General features: G+C 49.9%; 1 non-coding gene across 1 annotated transcript; it reads right to left on the bottom strand.

Annotated features, from left to right (window-relative positions):
* Positions 1 to 7,289: 7,289 nt before the first annotated feature.
* LOC126012531 (U1 spliceosomal RNA) lies at positions 7,290 to 7,452 on the bottom strand. Its single transcript, XR_007496989.1, has one exon. It is a non-coding gene; the product is annotated as a U1 spliceosomal RNA (small nuclear RNA).
* Between the last annotated feature and the right edge of the window lie 234 nt (positions 7,453 to 7,686).

Genomic DNA, 7,686 nt, shown 5'->3' with positions numbered 1-7,686 from the left:
TGGAAGTTTCTCTTTAATGATGTTCTTGACCATTGATTCTTCCTGGAAATTTTCTTCCTGGGTCTCTGGGACTCCAATGATTCTTAAGTTGTTTCTGTTGATCTTATCATAGACTTCTATTTTCGTCTGTTCCCATTCTTTGACTAATTTTTCCATTGTCTGCTCATTTGCTTTAAGTTTTTTGTCCAATCTCTCCTGCTGTATGGAATTGTTATGTATCTCATCTTCCACAGCACCAAGTCTATTCTCAGCTTCTGATACCCTGTCCCAGAGCTTATCCATTTTGTCATTCACTTCGTTTACTGACTTTTTCAGTCCTGTTAGTTGACATGTTATTTCAGTTTGGAGTTTTGTCATTTCTGCCTTCATATTTTCTTGGTTCTTATTAGTGTTCTGTTCAACTCGATCCATGGTTTCTTGGAGTCTGTTGAGCACCTTCCATATTGCTAGTCTAAAGTCCTTATCTGAGAGGTTGATTAGTTGTTCAGTCATTATCTGGTCCTCAGAATTGTCATCTTCATTCTCTATGTCTGATGCTGGCCTGCGTTGTTTCCCCATTGTCACACTTGTATTGTGGGTTTTTCTACGTGTTGTGGTGGTATTCATTGTCTATATGATGTAGGCAGCACACTCCTCTGGCTCCTCCCTTTCTGGATGGGCTGACTTGCCTCTAAGGGAGGGGAGTCCTCCGTGGATGAAGCCTCACACTGGGTCAAATCTTAGGCCCGAGCATGCAACAGAGAAGACAGTCCAGAGAGAAATGTTTGCTTCTGTGATATAGCGCCGTTCTTAGTGTGATTTTTCCTTCTTGTTGCAATGGAGTTCTTTCCTTAGAAAGAGTGCACGGCCGCGTAGCGAAGCGGAGCGGCCGTGCTCCTCTGAGCCTCTTTTTGCCCCACTCGCAAGAGTTTCACGCAAGAGGACAGTAGACAGACATAGACAGGTCACACTCACAGTCTTTCACAGCTGAGCCCCACTGGGCCGGTGTACTTTCGCGGATTTTCCCCGCCTGGTGTCACACACAGGGAGCCAGCTTTTGCAAAGGATAGCCGGTTTTTATGCTCTGAAGTCCCTCCCTGAAAATGGCGTCTGGGCGAGCGAGGTTTCTGGAGGCTCTTTTTGCCCCACTCGCAAGAGTTTCACGCAAGAGGACAGTAGACAGACATAGACAGGTCACACTCACAGTCTTTCACAGCTGAGCCCCACTGGGCCGGTGTACTTTCGCGGATTTTCCCCGCCTGGTGTCACACACAGGGAGCCAGCTTTTGCAAAGGATAGCCGGTTTTTATGCTCTGAAGTCCCTCCCTGAAAATGGCGTCTGGGCGAGCGAGGTTTCTGGAGGCTCTTTTTGCCCCACTCGCAAGAGTTTCACGCAAGAGGACAGTAGACAGACATAGACAGGTCACACTCACAGTCTTTCACAGCTGAGCCCCACTGGGCCGGTGTACTTTCGCGGATTTTCCCCGCCTGGTGTCACACACAGGGAGCCAGCTTTTGCAAAGGATAGCCGGTTTTTATGCTCTGAAGTCCCTCCCTGAAAATGGCGTCTGGGCGAGCGAGGTTTCTGGAGGCTCTTTTTGCCCCACTCGCAAGAGTTTCACGCAAGAGGACAGTAGACAGACATAGACAGGTCACACTCACAGTCTTTCACAGCTGAGCCCCACTGGGCCGGTGTACTTTCGCGGATTTTCCCCGCCTGGTGTCACACACAGGGAGCCAGCTTTTGCAAAGGATAGCCGGTTTTTATGCTCTGAAGTCCCTCCCTGAAAATGGCGTCTGGGCGAGCGAGGTTTCTGGAGGCTCTTTTTGCCCCACTCGCAAGAGTTTCACGCAAGAGGACAGTAGACAGACATAGACAGGTCACACTCACAGTCTTTCACAGCTGAGCCCCACTGGGCCGGTGTACTTTCGCGGATTTTCCCCACCTGGTGTCACACACAGGGAGCCAGCTTTTGCAAAGGATAGCCGGTTTTTATGCTCTGAAGTCCCTCCCTGAAAATGGCGTCTGGGCGAGCGAGGTTTCTGGAGGCTCTTTTTGCCCCACTCGCAAGAGTTTCACGCAAGAGGACAGTAGACAGACATAGACAGGTCACACTCACAGTCTTTCACAGCTGAGCCCCACTGGGCCGGTGTACTTTCGCGGATTTTCCCCACCTGGTGTCACACACAGGGAGCCAGCTTTTGCAAAGGATAGCCGGTTTTTATGCTCTGAAGTCCCTCCCTGAAAATGGCGTCTGGGCGAGCGAGGTTTCTGGAGGCTCTTTTTGCCCCACTCGCAAGAGTTTCACGCAAGAGGACAGTAGACAGACATAGACAGGTCACACTCACAGTCTTTCACAGCTGAGCCCCACTGGGCCGGTGTACTTTCGCGGATTTTCCCCGCCTGGTGTCACACACAGGGAGCCAGCTTTTGCAAAGGATAGCCGGTTTTTATGCTCTCTCTTTCTTTTCTTTCTTTTCTTTCTTCTTTTCTTTCTTTCTTTCTTTTTTTTTTGTTATACCTGGTAGTGCTCAGGGGTTAATTCTGGCTCAGTGCTCAGAAATCTCTCCTGGCTGGCTGGGGGGCCATATAGGATGCCAGGGATGGAAATCGAGTTCATCCTGGGTCAGTAGTGTGCAAGGCAAACACCCTACTGCTGTATATCACTCCATCTTCCTGTATCATTTAATCTTATGGAGAGTCTAGGTTGAGGTTAAGGTGATGGCCCCATCTCTCTGCTAGCACAGCCTTGGTTCCTGACAGTAGAACTTGCCTTTGGGAAATTCTCCTTCTTTCCTCACTCAGCTGTCACACTCTGCTTCCTCTCTCTGGAATGGTGTTGGCGAGCTTGGAGCAGACCCTTAATTCCTGCTAGCCGAACAAGGATTTCATTTTTTCAGGATCCAGTTGATTCCTGGTGAGTGCCCTTAATTTGCTATGTGGCTGAAACCTAACTCCTCTTTTGCTTGTCATTCTCTGGAACCTCTCTTGTGACTTACATGTGCCTCTTGTCTCCACATTGATGCTAGAGAGAAGGTCCTAAACCTCAGTATGAGCAAGTCACTTTCGTGGTTAAAACCCTCCCTTGGTCCCCACGGCTTCCAGGTTATGCTCCAGGCTCCCCAAGGCTGGGCCTTTGTAGGTCTTTGCAGTCTCCTCTCAGGACTAATGCCACAGACTGTTTGCCTCAACAGTCCTCACTTCTCTGTGGCCCCTGATCCTTCCACTAAATCTTCCTGTTTGTTTATTTTTATGCCTTGCTCTTTCTGCTGATCTAACCCCCACCCCATTTTTTGCCACACCTGGTCATGCTCAGGGGTTACTCCTAGATCTGTGCTCAGAAATGACTCCTGGCAGGCTCAGGGAATCATCTGGGATACCAGGGAACAAATCTGAGTGGGCTGTGTGCAAGCCCTACCCTCTGTGCTATTCTCTCTCCTGCCCTACATGTCTTTTTAACCATCTTTCCTGTCATTTTCTCTACCTTACTACCTCTAATTCCTGTAAAAGTCATCTTATTTTGCGAGGTCAAAGATAGCGCAGTAGGCAGGGCATTTACTTTGCACACAGCTGACCTGGGTTTGATCCCCAGCAAAGTATATATCCCCTTATCCCACCAGGAATGATCCTTGAGCAGAGAGTCAGGAGTAAGGCTTGAGCACTTCTGGATGTGGCCCCAAAATAAAAAAAACAAAACAAGGGGCCAGAGAGATAGCATGGAGGTAAGGCATTTGCCTTGTATGCAGAAGGACGGTGGTTCTAATCTCGGCATCCCATATGGTCCCCTGAGCCTGCCGGGAGCGATTTCTGAGTACTGCCGGGTGTGGCCCAAAAAAAGAAAAAACCAAAACCAAAACCAAAACAAACAAACAAATAAAAAAAAACAACAACAAAAAAAGAGAAGAGTCACCTTTATTGCTTTCAATTCTTAAGGACATACTGAAAAGCTGTTCCCTGCCCCCTCAAATCTTGACCCTGCAGCCATCATGGTTGTCATGGCTGTCACGGTCCTTGAGGTGTCTCTTCCTGTGCAGGATCTGTGCCCACTTGGGGCCACTGCTATTCCTGGGAAAGAGAAATCACCGGCAGGTCTCAGAAAAGCACAGCTTCCTCCTGGTCATGAGAAAGCAGAAAGCAGAGATGGCATCGTGGGACTGAGCCCTGGGACCCAGCCCTGGTCCTCCCCACCCCCTCAGCCCTCTTCACAGATGGAGAAACAGAGACCCAAATTGGGGATGATGTTTATAGTCTGTGGGCAAAGCAGGAACCACTTTGTTTACAGATCTGTGCTTGGAGGAACCTGGTGCCACCAAAGACCGGTGGGGCACCTCTTCCTGAATCCCTACCCTACCCCTGCAATGCCCGGAGGCCCTGGCGTGCGTAGTATTTTTCAGCTGGCTGGTGTGACTCACAGTCCAGCCTCAATCTAGGTTCTGCTTTCAGCTTTTTACCCTGCCAGGATAGGAGTTGGCCCTCTTTTTCCCCAGAAGCCTATTGTGCAGAAGAGGCATGAAGATACAAATTGAGGATGTTCTTTTCTTGGAACTGACTTTGGAGGGAAATGAGTTGCTTTACATGGAGTGGTTATTGCCAGGACCCCAATTAATATGGTCACCACTTTCTCTGAGACTAGAGCTAAGTGGGCTCAGAGGGAGGGGTAAGACACTCAATCTGCTGCTCTCTAAATGGGACCCTCAAAGCTCTTCCTCTAAGACTAGAAACCCTTATCTCCCTTTCCTTAGTATTTTCTTCCAGAAATAACCACCAGGTGGCGATGTGCACACAGCTTTGTCCATCTCTGCTCTTGGCTTTGTGATTTTACTATGGGAGTATCTTGGACTCTTGCCGCCCTGCAAGGTTCCATAAATCCTTCTAAAGGCCAGTTGTCGCTTTATTCCTGCCTTTGCTGGTGGTTTCTGGTGGGGTGAGATTTCTACCAGGGTTGGCAGAGTTAGGTCTTGAGAAGTCTGACTAAAAATTCATTGTGTGCCCCTTATCCCAGCTCCTGGCTGCTGGGGGTTCTTCCACCCCCAGACTGACTGACTGTTCTTGGTGGCCTGAGCACTGTAGTCCTCACTCATTGCTCTGCTCTGCTGCACTGGGCACAGCGTGTGCCTCAGCTCCTGCAAGATTCAAAGCAGGGCCCAGTCAGCAGCGATCTGCAGGGTCCCTCAGCCAGCTGCTGGGGTGGCTGCCTAGCCAGGGCAGGCAGCTGGTGTTCTCTGACTCTCGCTGTGTTCTCGCACCTGCACAGAATGTATCCACATCATGGAGGATTTGCTGCTCTGAGTCAAAGGGCTCCAAACACGAGACCCTCCTGCTATGGCCCCCATACACCCCACCCTGGGCACCTGGTCTATCAACACCATAGCCTAGGCCTGTGAGAAGTGGCAACCCAGAGGACAGGCAGCCTCTGGTCTTTTATCTCATCCTTCCGCTCAGGCTGGGGAGTACCTTGGAAGCACCTTGTTCACTGCTTGTGGACAGACAGCAAAGGTCCCTGAGCTGTTCCTCTTCTCCTTTGACCTGACTCTCCCTGGCATCCTCCTCCACTCTCTAATGCCTCCTTACTCTCTTCCGTCATCACCATGTCTCCCTTTCACTGTCTCTGCACCAGATTTTTCAGCCTGTCTCTCTCGCTTTGCATCTCTGTCTCTCTGCAAGAACATAGGAGTTAAGTGACAAAAGAAAAATGATCCCCTCCTGCCAGGGTTATTAAAATCATGTTCTACAATTGAGCCGCCAGAGGAGGCCGGTTAATGACGGATGATGAGCCCACAGCTCTCCCACGGCTGGGAGGGAGTGGGCGGGTGGGCAGGCCCAGAGATCATCATGGATCACTCAGGGGAGAGAGGGAGCACTCAGCTTATCTCTGTGCATGTTGGGAATAGGCTCATCCTGGGGTGTGGGAGGAGGGGTCATCCTGGGTATGGGAGGAAGGGACCCACTCAATTTACCTAACATTTCCCTAGCTCCTCCCCTTTGCCCTGGAATCTGGTAAGGATTGAGGATCAGTCCATCTCTAGATGGAAAGGGGCTGGAGCAGTTAGGCAGCTGGCCTAAGGTCCAAAGGCCAAGGCCATACAACCAGTAAGCTGCAGAGCTTGCCGGTGAATGCCAAACCTAGGTGTCCTTTATTTGTTCGTTTGTTTCTTTGGTCACACTTGCTATCGCTCAGGGCTTATTTCTGGTTCTGTACTTAGCTCCCGGGACCTTATAGGATGCTGGGGATGAAACCTGGGTCAGCTTGTGCAAGGCAAATGCCCTCTCTGCTGTGCTATTACTCAGGCTCTATGCTCAGAAATCGCCCCTGGCAGGCTCGGGAGGACCATATGGGATGCCGGGATTCGAACCACCTTCCTTCTGCATGCAAGGCAAACGCCTTACCTCTATGCTATCTCTCCGGCCCCATCTTTTTTATTCTTGAGTCAGCTTTGTCTTTATTGGCAAGGACTTTGGTGGGAAGGAGAGTCTCAGACTTGATCTTCCTGATGCCACTGTGGAGAAAGCAAGGACAGTGCTGCCAATGGATGCCAGTGAGACATTGAGAAGGACTTTCCCCATGAAGGGGGAACTGGCACCATGCCGAGTCCTTACACTTTCCCAGAATAAGAGTCTTTCACTCTAGTTCAGGCTCTGGAGCTCAGGAAATCTGGCCTGGGGCCTGGGGAGGTGCTAGAGGCAGAAGTGCTCGGTGGGCAACCCAGTGATCAGACTGGGCCTGGGTGTGGGTGGGTGGGTGGGTGAGCATGGATGCCCTTCAGAACAGATGCTGCTTCTGTGGGTGGGGTCACATCTCAGGAAACTCCCCCTAAATGTCATCCCCTTCTCCTTTTGTACAGATAAGCGAGGAGTTACCATCCCAGTCTGCAGGGGAAGAGAACGGTCTGGGGAGTACAGTAAATTCCAACTTCAGCTGTAATCCAGGCTGGCGGTGGGGAACATCCCAGCCTGCAGCCTCCTGCTCTGATCTGACCATTCACCCTTAGGGGTGGGAAAACCAGAATCTGCCTCACAATCTGTGCAGGAGAGAGACTATCTCTTTCCCATCTGGATTTTATTATTTTCTGGTTTATCCTAGTCAAAGGGCATGAAGATGAATGTCTGGAGGAAAAAAAAAGAATATATGAGAAAATGGAAAATATATGTCATTGTTTAAGGCTTGGGGCTCAGTGCTGGAGGCTGGTTCTCTTGGATCAATTGCTTTGAGCCTATCTTAGCTTGTCTGCACCCCTGGCACTGCAAGGGCTCCTTGGGGATCTTTGTCCCACGTTTTTGTTTTTTTTTTTTTTTTTTTTTTTTTTTTTACCAGGGGAGAGTGTGAACACAGTCCCCTACTACCACAAATTATGCAGTTGAGTTTCCCACATTTGGGGAAATCGCAGGGGTCAGCACACCGGAGTGCAATGGGTGAGCCTCGCTCTGGGAAAACCACCTTCGTGATCATGGTATCTTCTCTGCCAGATAAGTATACTGTCCCACTCTTGAGAGTGTTCTGTATCTGATTTCTGGGTGTGTAGGGGGCAAAGAAAAGGAGGGGAGAGGTGGATTCTCAACCTTGCAGCTTCCTTCCTTGTGAACACAGGATTATTCTGGATGTTTCTGAGATAGTCAGATGGGTCCCTATGGAGAGCAATTCACTTCTACGACTGTAGCTGGGGACCCTGAGCCTTTACTATCCCCAGACTTTGTAATCATAGCTGGGA

The sequence above is a fragment of the Suncus etruscus genome, chromosome 6 (assembly GCF_024139225.1).
Source record: "Suncus etruscus isolate mSunEtr1 chromosome 6, mSunEtr1.pri.cur, whole genome shotgun sequence".
NCBI lineage: Eukaryota > Metazoa > Chordata > Mammalia > Eulipotyphla > Soricidae > Suncus > Suncus etruscus.
This window is presented reverse-complemented; position numbering and strand designations above follow the sequence as displayed.